Source organism: Lissotriton vulgaris, chromosome 8, assembly GCF_964263255.1.
Source record: "Lissotriton vulgaris chromosome 8, aLisVul1.2, whole genome shotgun sequence".
Lineage (NCBI taxonomy): Eukaryota > Metazoa > Chordata > Amphibia > Caudata > Salamandridae > Lissotriton > Lissotriton vulgaris.
Genome location: NC_141696.1, coordinates 824,466,050 through 824,485,641, shown reverse-complemented (window position 1 = coordinate 824,485,641; position 19,592 = coordinate 824,466,050).

The following is a 19,592-nucleotide window of genomic DNA, read 5'->3' as shown; positions in this document are numbered from 1 at the left end:
AACCTCACCAGTCGAGTACTCACCTGAAAGCCAATAACTCACTTTCCTTCCATGGGCTAACATTGACTGGTTTTCACTGAAATTCCTCCTGTCGATTTTTGAAACTTTTAAATATTTTTCTAAAATCAGCCGAATAACGATTTCCGAAATACTCACCTGGGATCAGGAGAGAAGCCAGTGCTGTACTTTCTAGTTCAGTTTTGAACCACAAAAGTAATCTTAACTGTACTTACCAGTTACCTGCATTTTCTCCCACAGGAAACCATTGACTGATTTTCTCTGAAATTACCTTTAAGAGAGGATATTTGGCTAAATACAAATATACCTTAAAAATCGTACCAACTACTGAAACGTAAATACTTACCTGTCTTAGGTAGAGGTCCCAGTGCTGGACCTAGGAGTCCAGTACTGGATTACAAAAGTAACGAGAACCTACTTTACCTGTGACTTGATTTTCCTTCCATAGGATAACATTGCTACTTTTTCTCTGAAAAGTTTCTAAGTGTCAACTTTGAAAATACATTTATATCCTTTAAAAATTACAACTGTAACCAAAACGCTTTTATTTAACTGTTTACAGCTTAGGTCCTGGGACTGAATCCAGGATCCAGTCTTGTGGATAGCAAAGTAATCCTGAAAGTAATCAATTGCATTTTTATAGAAAAACCATTGAGCTCAATGTTAAATTGTGTTCCGAATTGTGTTTTCTATTGCAACCCCAGAAACTACTGTACTTACCAAGTCTATTGCCTCTCGGCAAAGTAATTACCAAAAGTCACTCATATTGAGAAAGGTATATTTTGATACCTGTTGGTTCTAAAATAAAACAACTATATATTTTTATATAAAAACAATTGGCCTAGAGTTCAGTTCTTGAGTGTGTGAAACCTTTTGCTGACTGAGTGTGTACAGCAAATGCTTTACACTGTCCTCTGATACTGCCTTACTGCTCGACCAAGCTACCACTTTAGAGAGTAAGGTCAGATCTGACTTTAGCCTCTGTTATACCTTTGGAGATTGGGGACTCTATACACACTGTACCTTACTTTGGTCCAGTATATATAGAGCCACTTTCTTACAATCACAAAACATCATTCATTAACTTCGGGTTCTTCTTTTTGGATTCTCCCAGCTTCTTCAAGAAGTTCACTTTGCATTTCTTCAAGCTTTACATCAAGCCTCTTTCTTTTTCTTCCTCTCGTTGCTGACAGCTACTTATACCCACAATCCATATCACTCAATGATGAAATTATTTTCGAAGGACATAGCACACATGCAATCCCAATCAATATAATCAAAAGAGGAGTTAAAATTAATTTCAGGATTCCTACACTTCCAAGCCACTCTCCTATCTTACAGATCCCCTTCCATTGGATCCGAATATAGATCCTAACCATTCCCAACCTCGTCCAGCTCATTTATTTTGTGCTTTATGTTCTTAATGTTAGCAATATAGCCGCTAAGCTGCATATCAACGCGCAGTATGTTTGCGCAATATTCCCAAGTCTGAATGACTCTGCAAACTTTGCCTTCCTTCGTGAGGAGTAAATCTACTACAATGCATTTTTGTATACTCATAGCTTTCATTGCAATCAAATTCTTATTTATCACTGTTAATGCGCCTGCGGTGTTAGTATCAGGACAATTGATTAAAGTGGATAATTTTCTGATCTTTACATTATTTTATGCCACTATAGAAGGAATGAGTGCTCTAAAGATATCGCTAACAATCTACTTAAAGCTACATTTTCTTTGCCCTATATATTGTTCAAGATGTGACTCTGGGCAATAGCTTGATTAATCTTCCTGACGGCCGCCAGCGCCTAGAGACCCTTACGGGTGATTGTGCGCTTTACAAATGTGGATTATTATTATAATAAGATGAAAATCTAGCTCATTAGTGTGATAAATCCTAGGGAAATGTAGAGCTACATAACAATTACCTGTCTAGTTGTGTGGTAGCTGAAAATAAGAAGACATGTCACACCCTTGATACTCCCCTCTAAAGTTGAAAAGGGGTTTCCTTTTACCAGATAATTATGCTCACCCTCGCTCCATCCCTATTTCTCAAATGTCTCATTTCCCTCTGTCCACATTATTAAACATAAATATAATTTCTTTGTGACATCAATGCTTAATCTTGGGGGTGGTTCCCTTAGATTCTCTTTGCCTTTCTCAATGATATGGTCTGTCTTGTATTCTTTCCTCTTCTTTCGTTATCCATACTTATCAATTTGACTACAAATACTCTCTCCTCCTTGTTAATTTTGCAGGTTATGTCATGCATGCTCTGATTAGTAAAGCTCATGTTAGTCACAGGAGTAAAGAAATGTCCTCATATACTCAGGCTGATTTCTTAATTTAGATTCTTTATAAAAGCGAGAAATATGTTTAGTGCACACAAATACAAATGTTTCCTACTGGCAATCGGCACATTCTCCAGAGCGTAGGTACTCAAAGTATGGCCCGGGGGCCATTTGCGGCCCGCCAGACCTTTCCATGTGGCCCCCATATGGAAAACACAACAGCAGACAGTCAGCAGCCATTATTCTGCTAGTAGTTCGTTCCTCGGTGGCCGCATTCAGTTTGAGAAAAAAAAGCATCTACGGAGCATGCTGATTAAATTAGTGTCTCACCTGCAGGCCTCCTCCCCCATTTGCTCAGTGACCTCGCTCGCTTGCCAGGAGATGGGACTCACCGGAAGTGTGCTGTTGTATGGTGAGTGCATTTCTTTTGGGCCTAGCGCCCTATTCGTGTCGGTGAGTATTAGTTATGCACATGAAACTAACCCCCAGATTCATCAAAGTCATGTTTTGCGAGTCCCTAATAGCGAATTTTAAGGAATCGCTATTAAAGACTCGCAAAACGGGATGCATGTAGAAATCGCAATATTTTTAGCGATTTCTACTGCTTCATTATTTGCGAATTGCTAATTCCTAATCACAAATAAGGAGGGGCTTTCCCATTCATTCCTATGGGCCTAAAGGCCCATAGGAATGAATGGGGAGTAATTCCTTATTTGCGATTAGCAATTAGCGAATCGCAAATAAGGAAGCAATTTCAAGGGTGCCAGGGTGTCCAAAGGACACCCTGTTGCACCGCTGAAATAGTAATGTACACTGGTGTTGCGCACACACATGTCCCAAGGACATGTGTGTGTGTAACATACAACTTAGTAAAATGCACTAAAGTGCATTTTTCTAAGTTTTTGTAATTTACCACGTAGTTAGACTTCGCGGTAAATAGCGGCCCCAGATTGCGAATTCACAATTTTTAAATTGTTCATGAATTGCATTTAAGGAATCTCAAATTGAGATTGCTTAAATGCAAACAATCCCAATGTAGCGATTTCTAAAATTGCGATTTTTGCATTTGGGATGATGCATCCCAAATGCAAAAATACAGCTCGCTATGGGCCAGATTCTCTGAATCTGGCCCTTTGCGAGCGGGTTTTGGTTTGATGAATCTGGCTATAACACCATTTACCTAGTTAAAGATATAAGTGACTTCTCAAAGTTAGAATAAACAGTTAAACAATATCTGGTTGCTAGACAGGTTCGGGTAGCACCAGCTGCTGTGGAAGGTAGACTCTTGCCCACATTTGTCCCCAAAATATTTCTCCATCAAACATTTTCAGCATGCTACTTCTGAGGAGTCTCATTTTCAGCACAGCTGTGCTGCATTCCTTTGATGTGAAGTGATGCTACTGTTTGTCACAATCCTAGACAAAGGCTGAAAAACGATTCAGACATTTTATTGTAAAGTAAACATGAGCTGGGCTCATCACACGCAGCACGAGCATTATCTCTAACTAAACTGGGGTAAGATGAGAGGAAACATATCTCCTCACATCAGCTGTAGTGGCGTAGCATGGGGGCACTGGCCTAGCGCAAGCTGCGAAATTGAGCCCCTATTCACCGATTTAGATATTATAAAGCCATAACTTGGTTGAAGTGGATACCTAGTACCCCAGGCTCGACGCCCTGCACCCGCTGCTCTATTGATCGCCTTGCTCCTAATCACCAGGTGTATAAGCAAAGGTGCACATAGTTTATCGTGGTCTACTCGTACTTGTAGAGTTTGTGCTTTTCCTATGTCTTCCCTGTAATGTAGATTTTCCAACATTAAGGGCCAGATGTAGGTAAATCTTTTTTACCGACTCTAAAATACCGAATTTTGCTGATTCGGTATTTTAGATTCGGTAAATAAGATGTAGGTAATTATTCGGTAATTTTTACCGAATCGGAATGATTTGGTAATTACCGACTCGGTATTTACCGATTCGGTAATTGCCATTGATTCCTATCCATAGGAACCTATGGCAATTACCGAATCGGTAAATACCGATTCGGTAAAATTACCGAATTGACAAGGGGGACAGGGTGTCACTTTGACACCCTTTTGCACCCTGATTCAGGCTTGTGTGCCATGTGACACACATACATGCCCTTAGGGCATGTCTGTGTGCCACATGGCACAGGTGTACATGCACAGATGTGCATGTACACAGGAATTCGTTATTTACCATGCAATAGTATTACATGGTAAATAACGAAATCTTAGGGGCCTGTGGCACTGTTTGCAGTGCCACCTACATATAGATTTACCGATTCTGTAAAGTTGCCGAATCGGTATTTTACAGAATCGGTAAATTTACCGATTCGGTAAATTTACCGAATCTGTAAATTTTAGGCCCCCTACATCTCAATCACCAAATACCGGTTGGTAACGGCCAAAATCGGCTGGTACCGACCGGTATTTGGTGACCTACATCTGGCCCTTGGTCTCAATTTGTAGCTGATGCTGAAAATGGTTCTGCCGTTTTCTTGCTCTTTAGAATCTCACATTCTGCCTTTTACAGGCCAATATTTTCCCTCATTGCATTTAACAATCATATGTCCCTTAAGGGGGCTCCATGTTTTCTACCAGCAGAGCACAAGCATCTGACTCCTGTCCGTAAACCCAATCAAACGCTGGTTCCTGCCCCATCACCACCATAGGGACACTGATTCAACTTCAGTGAGGGACATTGACGTTTTACCGGTATCTTTGGTAGACAATTCTACAACCATCTCAATATACAGTCCACTCAATCCCCATAATTGGATTCCGTCACTTGCCCCTGCATGTATGGAATGAGTTGTGACATATGTCATACTTTCAAAAATGGACTGGCTGTATCGGGCATTTCCCCAAGGGGGCTATAATGGTGGGGGGGGGGGGGGGGGGGCGGTTTTGTTACTGGGGGCATGTTTTGTAGCAGTGCAGCAGTTTTAAAAACACGGCAAAATTCCTTGTGTATTCAGCAGTTTTCGAAAAACAATAAAAGTGTCAAGATAACTCTGGTGATTAATGTACCTTCTGGAGAGAGATGAGAGTTTTGTGTAGCATCAGTTTTGACTCATCTATGGTAGCGCACAGGGTTAATATGTCTGCTTCAAAGAACATGTACTCTGCATATCAAAGAACAATATTTTATGTGCATAGCTCAGCTCAGTGGGTTACTGCTTTTGTCACACAGACCCTTTTGTCACTGTGCAGTTCAAAGGTTACAGTCGTAATCTAGCACATTGAGCTATGCACTGTCATCAAAGAGCTGCATTCAAGCTGCATAGTACAGGTTAGAAAGTATTTTTTCAGTCTTTCATAATCCCGATGTTACTAAAAAAGGTTTGTTTGTGTATAAATAAATTCATATTATTATAGTCAATCCTAAACACTGTATTATGTTCAGAATCCTGAGTTTGTGGTTCTCCAGACCAAGCACTCATAAACAGTGCCTACCAGTGTGAATGGCATGTGAATCCTACACCTTGTAGTCCCCCTTGCCTTATGTGAAAATTTGCATACACTGATTTACACATGTATGATTCATTGTCTCTGTATGTGTGTGTGATGTAAAGTGCTCCAACACCCTACACTGATATGAGAGGTGCTATGAAACAAATAAAATACATGTGATTGAGGGGCTATGGAGAGATGAGAGGCACTGTTGGAGAGTGATAGTGAGGGAATCATTGAAGGGACCCAACATAGATTGTTAAATCCTGCTGCGCTCTACAGTCATAATTTATTATGATTTAAAAACAAATAAAATAAAAATATAATGACAAATGTTTTGTAGAATGCACCACTTTCCCCCACGTTTTCGTGGAGGGAGAAAACCCTCAAAACCCCTTTTGAAGTGGTCAGGCTTGTTCACTGTACTCGCTATGCACAGTACAGAGACTGGCCTGGCAATTTGCCAGGGCTGCTTTGGATTCCAGTTCGGACCTGCATACTTACAGCACACAAACTGATTTAATTTGCTGTGTGGATTGTGCCCTTCCACAGAAAATGTAGTTCAAGATGGAGGTTCAGTTTCATAATGCCTTGTGGACATAATATTCTCTGTGCTGCCTTTTAGCTGGGTTTGTGCTATTGAAGTACCACATACATTCCCCAATGTAGGCCCCTTGCAAAACTCATTAGCTCATGTGGAAAGGCTGTGAGAATCTAATGTCACTCTCACCAGGTTAATTATGGAGAAATAAAGAGAGACCAACACAAGTTTGACTGCTTTTGTCAGCTCTCCCTGCAGACCTGCCAGGTATCAGGCTGACCCATGATAATGTTGGGCCCATCTCTCCTCCAATTCACCTCCTCTGGCCTGTTGAGGCCTTTCTCTTTTGATATGGGCTGTGAGATGTGTGTAAATCACAGACACCACCCTGAATATGCCTACAGTTCACAATTGGAATATACATTGAGGTGGCTGGTAGTTAGTAATCTGTGGAAGAACTAATGAAATAAATACATATTTATTTGTCCTAACACTATAAACCCCAAATTGAGTGCTATGTTTGGCTGTACTCCCCATGGTAGAATTAGTCCACCAAACTCCCCACCATGCCATGTTCTGCCTATCTTAGCCCCATCCTCAAATAACCCCCACCCCCACCCACCCAGGCACGGTCATCAGTGCGGCCCCAGGTGATACTATAGACTGTGAATTTTGGCTCTTGAGAAAATGTTTGTGAGTACCCCTGCTCTAGAGGATCATTCAAATATAAATAGAACAGTTAAATGGTATCATGCAGATAGAAACGATTTAAGAAAATGGAACAGAAGAAGTAATACGACAGAGGCAGGTGAAAATAGGCTGCTCCCTCGGCGTCAGAAGCAGGAAGAAAAGAACAAACAAAGCAACCCTCTACCTCCATGACCTTTACATACTCAGACAGCATTTGATAATACATACTGTAAATATACACACTCTCATGCCGTGGAACATGTGAAACCTTGTTCTCAGATAGGGGAAATTTGTCAACAGGTCCAAGAGGGAAATTGGTTGAAACATGAGAGCTATTCCCTCCCAACAAATAAACATCCAACAGCCATCCAAACACGGAAACAGAACTGTCAACTGCCAAACTCACAAACAAAATTTTGCTGCACTGCTGCACCATGTTGACTTAAATCAGATCAAGGAAATCTCAAATAAAGGTTTAGTCATCTAGACCCTGTGCTTTAGTCTCTACCCTGTCTCGAAATCTACTCAGATTTTTATTCTGCGTCAACTTGAGGCCTAAAGTAGCTGTCATCCACTGAACGTTACCCTAACTCTCTAACCGTTCTTTCAACATTTGTTAATAACCAATGTTAATAGGCTCCCATTGTGGTGTGTCTTTGTCTCAGGGAAGCTCGTCGATGTCAGTCAAGGATTCAAACTTGATTTTTGCAAGATATGTTAATTCAGGGCCTGAATGCTTCCGCTTGGTCTTTCTCTCTCTTTTGGGTTGTTTAGTACTGACCAAGTCCACTCTTTCATTCACAATGTCAGTCTGGTCAACCTGCGCTTGTTCTACTAACTCACTGTTTTCCCTAATCATCTTTGGTTTCTTCTTGGGTGCCAACAGTCTTTTGAGGGGTTGTGGTTTTTGGCCAACCTTCCTTGGAAGTGCTCGAGATCTCTCACTCTGATTAAGCTGATTCGCTCTGCATAGTGAAGCTTCCTTGTACCACCCCAACTGCTATTTCTTGTGGGATTTCCTGCTGTAGGATAGTTTTTGCTTTCCATGAGTTTTCACTGTCCTGGTGAATGCGTATTCTCAATCCAGTGGTCAGTATCACAGTGGTTGCTGGGACAAAAGCACTCTCCTCGACCTCTGGCTCTGGATAATGCTCCTCTGATGGAGATGGAAGACCCTCAGCCTGATCTTTCTCTTCTTCCGACGCCTCAGACACCTCACCCGGACAACTCAAGCAACTAGTGGACGTTGACTTTACTTCTTGATCTTTGTGCCTTGCCCTCTTAATGTGAGAGATGTGAATCCAATTTGGCAGATCAGCCCACTTGAATAGCAGTGTTGGTGACCAGGATTATCTGGTAGGGCCCTATCCAGCACTCCTCAAATAAAAATTTGCCTTTGTGCTTCTTGATATGGATCTAATCACCAGGGTTCAGGTCATGTCCTGGGGACCCTCTGACAGCTGGAGTAGCAGTGTTGACCTGATGAGAGATTTAACACACCACACCAGACAATCCCTTGCTGTACTTAAATTATTTTTTTGTTTTTGCATATTTATGTAGCGGGAACTCGACCCAAAGGTATTGGAGCGCTTTACATGAGCACTGTATTTACATTACACATTCAGGCACGGAGAGATTAAGTTTTTAAATAGGGAGAGTATGTATTCCAAGTTAGGATGCTATATAGGGTTGAATCCAGTAGTCATTGATGCAAGCTTTCACTCAAGACAGATGGTCGATCCAATTTTTAAGAAAATAGATTTTTATTTATGCAAAGATTGAATATTGACAGCTGACACGTGTTTCGCCCTCTGTGGCGAATTGCGCCAGGGCTTTCTCAAAGCTAAATTCAATTGTTTGGTGTCATTCTGTTGGATTCTCTAGTATGCTTTGCCATTTATATATATCACAGTACATTCTATAAGTAATTCAGTTGCAGTGTCGTCCGGGTAGCTCTGATCGCGGCGCCACACTCTGCTGCCGCCTTCTGCCTCGAACTACGGCAGACGACAAAGCAAAGCACAAGCACAGCTAATCCCAGCGCGTCACCACCACTGTTTTGATTTGGTTGACCACGTCATTCTTCAGCACAAGACCCGGATCTGCCAGCTGAGAAGAGGAGGTAAAGCTACCCGGACGCCACTGCAATTGAATTACTTATAGAATGTACTGTGATATATATAAATGGCAATGCATACTAGAGAATCCAAAAGAATGACACCAAACAATTGAATTTAGCCTTGAGAAAGCCCTGGCGCAATTCGCCACAGAGGGCGAAACACGTGTCGGCTGTCAATATTCAATCTTTGCATAAATACAAATCTATTTTCTTAAAAATTGGATCGGCCATCTTTCTTGAGTGAAAGCTTGCATCAATGACTACTGGATTCAACCCTATATAGCATCCTAACTTGGAATACATACTCTCCCTATTTAAAAACTTTCAATTTTTAAAACTCTAAAAGGTCCAGAGTTTTTGTGTATGTTTCCTCCGTATACACAAGAATCTCTGTGAAAACAGATATAGTCCTGGAATCCCTGGACCTTCCATGCTCATTTGCTTTGCACGGGGAGATTAAGTGATTTGCCCAGAATCACAGGATGTGGACGCGACCCCGATGCTCGAACCCTGGTCTCCAGCACCAAAGTCGTCAGTCTAGCTGACGGACCACGTCCAGGTCATCTGTGATATTCACAAGGTCAGCTGCAGGGGCAGATAATATTCGCATAACTCCCCCAATCAACCTCTCATGAGGAGACAATCCAGTTCTTTTACACAGGGTACTTCGGGTGCTCAATAGTACCAAAGGAAGGACATCAGGCCATTTGAGCCACGTGGAGGCACAGCCTTTAGTCAGTTTAGCTTTGATTGTCCCATTTTGTCTCTATGCAACATCCAATGCTTCAGGTCTGTAGCTACAGTGGAATCTCTGGGCAATCCCTAAGGTTGTACACAGTAACTGAATTATCTCACACTTGAAGTGGGTTCCTTATCCGATTCAAAATTAAATGGCATCCCAAATCGCGATATCAACTCATGCAACAATAGTTTGGAGACTGTTAGACTGTCACATCTCCGGGTGGGATCTGCTTAAACCCATCATGAGAATAGACACACAATGATGTGGATATACCTCCGTTGGTTACATCGGGGCATCTCCACAGTCTATTTGGAGGTGGTTGAAGGGACCACCAGACTGTCAATGTGGCCCTATAATTCTTTTGCCCACGTTTTGCTTTTGGCAGGTAACACTGCGCTTGCACAACGTTTCTGCCATTGCGCTGAAATGAGGATTATACCAATACCGTCGGAAGGTGGAGACCATTCCATCTCTGCCCACATGGGTTGGACCATTCATGTTTTATACCATCCTAGGCATGAGGGAATGAAGAAAAACTAGTTTTCTCTCACTAAATGCACAAATGTCACTGGCATTCCTCAGACATCCCATCTTAGCCTATTTGGTATTTTCTAGCTCTGTGGCAGTATGTTGCTGTTCTCTCAACTCATTGAAGACATGTACAGTATTCAGTAGTATGCTGGATACAGTTTCTCTTTCTGCATCACATGGTTCATCAAAATTTATGGTGCTAGACTCAAGAGCGCAGTATCATGAAAATTTGTCTGCATAAAGGTTGCCTCTGGTGACAAAATCACTGCACCCTTGTGTTGAGCACACTTCATTACCTCAATTTCTTTTGGCATTGGTAGAGCACCTAACACATTTGAAGCACATCCAATTCTAGATGGGGGTACCAGCTGAGGTCAAAAAAATTCTCGCTACAACCATAGCTGGCCCAAATCGTGCACAACTCCAAACCCATACTGGCTCTCGGTGGAAATGGTGACTCGTGAACCTTCCGCAGTGCAGCAGGCACTGGTAAGGGCAATCAATTCAGCTACTTGCACAGATGTTACGTGCCACAAGTAAGACACTTCTACAATCCAGCTCAGCATACATATGGCATAAGTGGCTCTTAAAATACCTTGTTGGTCCCTTAAGCATGACCCAGCAACAAAAAGTGTATGTTCAGATTCAGAAAGGGGAACATTCAGTATGCCGGGTCTCGATTTTGTGCCCAATTCAGCAACTCTAACACAATCGGGGTTGAAATCACCCTCATCTCCCTCAGGGGTTGGCAGCAGAGAAGCAGGATTTAGCGTGTTACACCTCAGAATGGAAGCATTTTCGGCTGCCAAAATGATTCTCTCATAGCAGATTAGGCGGTTATTGGTCAAATGTTGAGTTCTAGTGTGGATCATGAGGCTCTCGATAGAGTGGAATACCATTACAATTAAGGGGTTGCCCACCACAATCCCTTCAGCTTGCTGTTTGCTGAGGCTTACAACTGCAACCACTTTGAGACAAACCGGCAATGCTGCTGCCACCGGATCATGAGTAGCTGAGAAGTAACCGAAGGGGTGCTTAGACTCCCCATGGGCTTGTGTTAGTACAGACAAAGCACACCCATCTTTTTCATGATGAAGGACCACAAATGTTTTTGTGCAGTCTGGAATTCCAAGAGCGGGTATGCTGCAAAGTAAATTGTTGAGCTCATGGAAGGCTTCCACGCTTTTGTCATCCTTTGGTACTGGGTCATTGACATCAGTGTACACCATCAGTAGTAGCCAACCATGCCCAATAATATTCAGACTTCTCTCTTAGTAGTTAGGAATTAATTTTAAGGACTGTTTCTATGCGATTGTTGGACACTCACCTCATGCCCTTCTCTATCTGGTGTCCCGATACATGACTTCCCTCTGACAGTATTGCAGTTTCTCGGGTGAGACCTTATGCCCGTTCTCAGCCGAATGGTTGAGTAAGGCAATTGTGTCTTGTTTGCTAACTCCCTTAGTCATCGTGGCGATCAAAACATCGTCAATGTATTGGATTAGTGTCAAACTCCAGGTAACTGCAGAGACCCCAGATTCTATTTAAGTATCTGATTGAAATAGGAGGGACTTGTGGATCTCTTGGAACTGGAATGTAAAGAGAAACTGGCTCTCTTCATGTAACAGAACTAGTGGGCTGATCTGCCAAATGAGATTCACATGTAACAGAACCGAGAAGGCTCGACAAAGGTCAATCTCAGTGAACCACTCAGCCACTGGGGGAATTTGGAACAGAATCATGGTAGGGTTCGGTGCCACGGAATAGCATGGAACAACAATTTGGTTAACTTTCTGAATTTTTAAAGAATCCTCCACTTTTTGTTGGCTTTCTGTAGGGCCAAGTCTGGGGAGTTACATGAACTTCCGTTAACCTCCTTCAATGTGCTGTGTTCTATCATGCTCTCCATGATGGGGGTGATTCCTGGGATTGCTTCTGGGATCATTTTATATGGGAAAGTCTGTGGGAAAACAGCATTGGTTCAAAGGGTAGTCGTCTCTAGGGGCTTGGCACCTTTAATCAACCCAATCTCCCTTCCTGTGAAATCCCAGTCCTGCTTCCTAACTGTCTCTTTCAAACACACAGGGAAATCCTCAGTGGTAATGACTGGATAAAACTTAACAACAGATTCCGGGGACTGCAACTTAAATTCGGTGTTTGCCACTTGCGTTTCGGTTGTGACTCCATCCTGCGTGCAATAGATGACACAATAGAGTTTGCACAGAAAATTGCGACCTAGCAAAGTCACGGGGCTAGAACAACAAATTACTGACTTAACTTGCTCTCCAAATTCTCCCATCTTTACTGGTAAAGGGGAAGTAACTTGGTGGGTACGCTGTTGATTTGTACTGCTTAGAGCTTTTCTTAAGCGTGGTAGGTTGGGGACCTCCGCTGTTCTAACCATTGTACAAGTGGCTCCTGTTTCTATCAGGAAAGATACAGGATGTCTGTTAACCTTTCCATCCACATATGGTCCACTCTGATCCACTTCCAGGACTGCGCCAAGCAAGCACTTTCCTTCCCCCTCAGGCACTGTCATTGGTCCTGGTTGAAGTCTGAAACATCATGGGGACTGCACCTTCTTGTGACGTCTTTGAATTTTGTGGTACCCTGTGGCCTGCTTGGTGATGTGGAATATCTCCCTGCAGCTTCATCAAGTTGAAGGAATTTGTCACTACCCTCAATTTAGGAACCTTCAGGGCAACCATGTCGGGTCTAGGCATGTTGTAAGTTCTCCCTGGCCTATCGGACTCACACTTTGGGAATCTGTCACAATTCAGTCTGGATTGTAGCAGCACTCCTGCCTCTAATGCCCCACCCTGTTACAGATGTGACATGGAGTAACCTTCTGTAGGTCACATATGCTGGTCCTTGACATATTACCTCAATGTCTCCCCATTCTTGAGACATTCCCCGGTTAGTGCATTACCATTCCAGAACTGGGTCTAACTCGGAACTTTGAAGTGGAACTTTGAGTCCCTTAGCCCCTCCATTCTGTGGCAACTGAGTTTGGGCTATCATGTATTTCTCCTTAAGCCCCTTTTGTTTTGCTTCCAACATGTCCTTGCAATATTTTGCATACTGCAAGATCTCATCAACAGATTTGCTCTGCCAGCAAAGGGCACCTAGGGTGATTTGGTGGCTAATCTCTGATCGCAGTTCATATACAAAAGGCACAAGAAATCCTCCTATGTTATCTCCTAGTGGTGCTGTGCTCTCTATACACCTGTGTCAACCTCTCGAAGTAAGTATGATTACATAGAGTATGCCATAAGTAAATTTAGCAGCAAAGCATGCAAATCAAAAGTACAAAGAACTCAGTACAGTTCTAAGTGAGATCCGGTATAGATTTGCCTTCTAAAGCTGGGGGCAAAGAGTCTCCTAACTAATGAAACCCACATCCTTTTATAGGACTTTAGACAAAGACAATCATACATTCTACATGAGTAGCTAGATCTCAGGCTATGCACCAATAGGAAACAAGCAAAAAAATATTTTACTAAGGAATACATTCAAAGATTCTCTCATGGTAGTAATATATTCGATGATGTTCATTCTCATAATTTAATTGGTACATTGTATAGCAATAGCCTGGGACATTCGAACTGTCCTTGGTTAGGTACAGTGAGAGAGAGAGTCTCTAGGAACACACCCTGTATATTAGTGTGAACCATAGCAATGCTTTGTTTAGAACAGCAATAGTCATCACGTGATACATTGTGACTGATGCAAGATAAAGGCGAGTGTAAACATATTCTAAAGTAGTGTAAACTCAAGTTATAATGCCTTTAATGAGAGAGGGAAAACAACTACCACAACCACACAATGATTTCTAAATCATCCCTTAATTCCTTTATCACAAAACATCATTGATGGGGGCGTGGCCAGCAGCCGAAGAAGATGGTCGCTTGCTAGCTCGGCTCCGGCACCAGCGACCCCAATCCCTAATATATCCTGACATCAATCCTGCTACGGGAGGCATAACCTGGTGCATTGGTTCCTGGAGGGGGCGGAACACAGAACATCCCGCTCCGATCACGATCGCTGCAACAGGAGGAGAGCACTGCAGCTGCGGCCTTACAGAGCGCAGTGACCGCGGGCTGGCGCGATCAGGTACCCAGACGGGAGAAGGCATGTCCAGACGGGCGGGCTGCACGTGGCCCACGCTGTGTGCAAAACGCGTAGTCCGTCGTCAAAGAAAGAGCCAGCTTGAGCAACTGCAGGTGTGCCTTTGCATCATGGAGTCCCAGTGAGTGGTATAAACCAACGTCGGAGCTGGCTGCTTAAGGGGCCCGCTTTCCCCCGCGAGGTGCGAGCAGCTGTGTGTGCGCCTCCGGTCTGGGACGGCCTTCTTTATACTATCAGCTGCTGACCTGCCGTTGCACTGGGGGCCGCCACCGAGATGCTGTGATCCACAGAACATAACCGTCACTCCTGGCTGACAGACGCAACTGGGACGGGTTCTAGTATACCCGCGAGTGGTGGGTTAGTGAACTATCATAGGGCCCTGATGAAGGCCCGCACTGCTGGAGGTGGTGAATACAACCGGTGGGCAGCAGTTTTGAGAGGGGACAGGTGCTGCTCATTTGTGCCTGTATAGTGGAGCCCCGCATGTCATTGACTCCGGCCTGGCATATCAAGAAGGGCACTGCAAAGTCCCGGCCAGGGTCTGTAACCCCAGTTATCCCTCATCGAGTGGCTGCGACACAGCAGAGGGGGGGAAATCGACAGGCCACCTCGTGCCCACTAGGGCTGGCGGCGGTGAGTAGCCTTGAGCCTTTTTCCCGGCTATCGTGAGTCCAAAATGGTGATGAACAAGGGAGGTCGACATGTGCGCCAACAGAAAATCAATACATTTGCATCTCTGAAGACCAAAGAATGGGGGCAACCAACTTTTGAACCGGAACAACACACCCAACAGCAGGAGGGCGAACAAGCACCACCCACGCTCCAGGACGTATTGGTAGCCACTAATGGAGTCTGGGCTTCACTGGAGGGCAGCATTGACTCTCGGTCGAGAAGGAACAAAGTTTGCATACTAGGCGTGCCAGAGAAGGTAGAGGGACCAGCAACGGACCTCTTTGTCGAAGAACTGGTGACTAAATACTTACACCCTAAGCAACTACCCAAATACTTCGTCATTGAGAGAGCCCACCGTGTACTAGGGTGTAGACCCAGGCCCTGGGCACCTCTACAACCTATCCTGGTGAGAGTGTTTAACTTTCAGGACAGAGATCATATCCTTCAGGTGGCCTGCTGTGCCTCATTGTTAGACCTGGTACGCCGTGAGTCTCCCTTCCATTTTTTGCTGTTGTCTCCTCTGTTTTTAATATGTTTTGCTGGTTAGATGCTTTGGACCCTGTGCCACTTCTATTGAATGCCACAGTGCAAATGCACCCTATTGTAAATTATTGTACTGGATTAGTGACCCAATGATTGGCTTACCTTTCAGACCCTAGTACAGTGCACCATGTGTGCCCAGGGCCTGTAGATCAAATGCTTCTAGTGGGCTTGCAACACTGGTTGTGCCACCCAAAGAAGCAGCTTGTAAAGTGTGTCTCAGGCCTGCCATTGCAGAGCCTCTGTGCAGTCTAGTACTGCCATGTCAACTTGGTAAGTGCACCCATTTACCAGTCCCTAAACCTTACCTTTTCTACATGTCATCCACCCCTAAGGTAGGCTCTAGGGCAGGGTGCATTGTATGTGAAAGGTAGGACATGCCCTGGTGTGTGTGTCATGTCCTGATAGTGAGTTACAGCCAATTTCATTTTTCACTATTGCAAGGCTTCTTGTCCCCATAGGCCAGAATGGGCCGTTTGATTATAACATCTTATAATCCTAACTGACCCAGGGAACATGGTAGAAAAACAAATTTATTATGCCTGAACTCAGAATGATAAAATACATCTTTTAGTAAAGTTGGTTTTAACATTCTGTGTTTGAAAATACCACTTTTAGAAAGTAGGTAATTTCTGACCTAACCATCCAGCCTGCCTCTGCTAGGTTGTGTATAGCATGTCTGGTTTGTGAGTGACAGGAGGGCTTGGGCTCCAGCAGTCTGATGAGTCAGGGCTGGGCTGAATAGGACCTTAGCTGCATAGAGAGTGGGGGGGAGGAGATTTCCTTTCAGTGCCCCCAGCTTTCATAGAATAGAGAGTAGGAGGAGGAGATTTTCATTCAGCTACCTGGGCCAGGTCTGCTTTCAACAATGCTGTCTCCACCTCCTGCCAGGAAGCTGCAAAGAACTGGTTCTGGCTAGGTACAGGCACCCTCTGCCCTCAGAGTTCAAAGGATTTACTAGTATAAATATTGGGGCCCAGACCCCAAGACATTAGATCACTTATGGACATCAAGACATACCTTTTGCCAAGGAGAAGGACCAGAGAATCTGCAGGAGTATGACTGCCCCTGTGTCAGTGTTTTGCTTTCTGGGGTTACCTGCAGTGGTTTCTTTATCGCCAAGGAAAGGAGAAAGACTTGTATTGCAACTTTCATCATCTTGAAGAAGAATCTCCAAGGGCTTGAACTGTGCTTGCCTCCTGCTGAAGTCTCAGGGATACAAGACTTCATCACCAGCTCCCCCCTGAATTACGTTGCTGGGAATTCTGTCTGCAGAAGCCTGCATGTTGTTGGGAGCTGGAAGCCCGACTCAACGAGAAAAAAAGTGTATCATCCGCAGCTGTTGCCGTCGAATCATCTGAGAAGCGTGTCGCCACCGCAAGGGTCGCCGTCGCGTCACCGGAGAAGCTTGTCTCCGTCGCAGCTGTTTGTTGTCACATCACTGGAGCAGCATGTCGCCACCGCAAGGGTCGCTGTCACATCACTGGAGAAGCGCGTCGCAGGGCCTGTCGTGGCTCAAAAGTCACAGAGTTGTCGCACGGCCGTCGGGTATCGCATCACATCAAAGACGCCATCTTGTTGCATTGCATCGAGGCACCATCCTGTCGCATCACAACCGGGACTTACCACTACATCATCACATCTCCTCCTCCGATAATGAACAGACACATCGCCTACTTTGCGCAAGCACTGAGGAACTGCCGCCTCGCCTCCCCTGAAGCAAGGAACCGATGCATCGTTCTGCCTGTGAACCTTTTGTTTATCATCGTGATGCATCCAAAGGTACATTGTGAGAAATGTGTTGCATTTATACTTCTGGAGTGAACTGAGTTATTTCTACCATCTTAACGTCATTTTCTTAATACTGTATTGTGGATTTTTGTTGTTTGGGTCTTGTGTTAAGTCTATATAAAGAATACATATTTTTATAAAACCTGTGTTGTGTCCATTTCTAGTGTTTTCACAAATGCTTTACACACTGCCTCTGAGATAAGCCTTCCTGCTCATGCCAAGCTACCACAGGGTTGAGCAGGGGTTATTTTAGGAGTGTAGCCCCCTTACTTTAACTAGAAGCAAGGATCCCTGTTTGGACAAAGGTGCAAGCCATTGCCAACTAGAGACCCCCAGTTCTAAAATCCTCACCTATTAGATTTGAGAACAGAGTTCGATCACTTTCTTTCCCGACTTCACTACCAAAGACCAAAAACAGAGACACTCCTTCATGGAGGCAAAAAAGTCTCTCAGGGAGCGAGAGATCAAATACGCAATGTTGTTCCCCATGAAACCAAGAGTGAAGGCAGATGGCAAGAGTTGGTTCTTCACAGACCTCGCTGGGGTAATGGATTGGCTTGATGAATGGCGGAAAGTAGGAGAGAATGATTTAATCTCACTTGCACTCCATATCTCCTTTTTAGTTTAAAGTTGTTGCGTGTCCCATGGTGTACCCTCCTTCAGAGTACCCTTTTCAAAAATGATAATTGCGTAACCCTCAACTGAGCTACGTCCCCTGGTCACAGCGTGAAACCCATTCACTGGGCTGTAATAGTTCCACAAAATGTATTCCAAAACAAGTTCAAATTCTCTTCATAAGTCTTTATATTTATTTTTTCATTATTTCAAAATTGCGTCATCAAAATCAAAATCAACGATCCAGTCTTGTGAAAATCATTCTTTTAGCGTCCAATGCATTTCGGCCATAAGCTAGCCTTCATCAGGGACTGGATTCTAAAAACAAATGTGGGGATGTGTCAGGGACTTCAATGTCTTAATCACGACTTTATTTATAATCATAACTGATAAAAAACGATCAACATAAAGAGTGGATTCAACCGATTATTTGTTACCACCAGGTGAATCAATAAATTATGCACAACGCAAAAGTACATCATTTATGCAGGTCTCATATACGGTCTCTTTAAAAGACTAAGGGCAACTAGGTGCGAAATGAAAGTGAGCCTCCACCAAGATAAACGAGCTCCGTGAGAAAACAATGGTTAGGGAAACAGAGCGCTATTAGAAGAAGATACCAAGTGAACTATACAATAAAAAACCGCTACAACGTGGAGCCAACCATGCGCATGCAAGATCAGATAGTGTTGTTCTCACCGCTTACCGGTAACGTTACGATAGCGCGCCCATAAGCCGCTTCACGAAAGAAGTTCCCGCTGCGAGCTCGAAAGCCCACGTTAAAACGTTACGTATTTGATAAACACAAATGACAGACCAAGTCCCTCTGTGACTAGTAAAGATAGAAAACGGTTGAAAAAAGGTGAAAAAACGGGTGAAAATAGGTAGCCATGATAGGAAGAGTAACGCAAGACATGAATTAAGTGATAGAGTGTTGGTTGGATAATAATTATGAGATGACTAATCTGAATGTACCCTGCATGTTTTCTTATAATTGCCCGTTTTTTCCTATCTATGAGTATGATCATGAGATAACTAATCTGAATGTATTCTGTTCGTTTTTTATAATTGCCCATGTTTTGCAACTATTTTTGCCTGTTCTTAGAATTATTGGTTAACTAGGTATTTTTAAACACCTTTCTAGTTGCCTGAACTTTTTTAGTTTTTTTATTGTAGTCACTACTTAATTTTATCTTCACATAGATCTCGCTTTTCTTAACTCTTTCAACCAACACTCTATCACTTAATTCATGTCTTGCGTTACTCTTCCTATCATGGCTACCTATTTTCACCCGTTTTTTCACCTTTTTTCAACCGTTTTCTATCTTTACTAGTCACAGAGGGACTTGGTCTGTCATTTGTGTTTATCAAATACGTAACGTTTTAACGTGGGCTTTCGAGCTCGCAGCGGGAACTTCTTTCGTGAAGCGGTTTATGGGCGC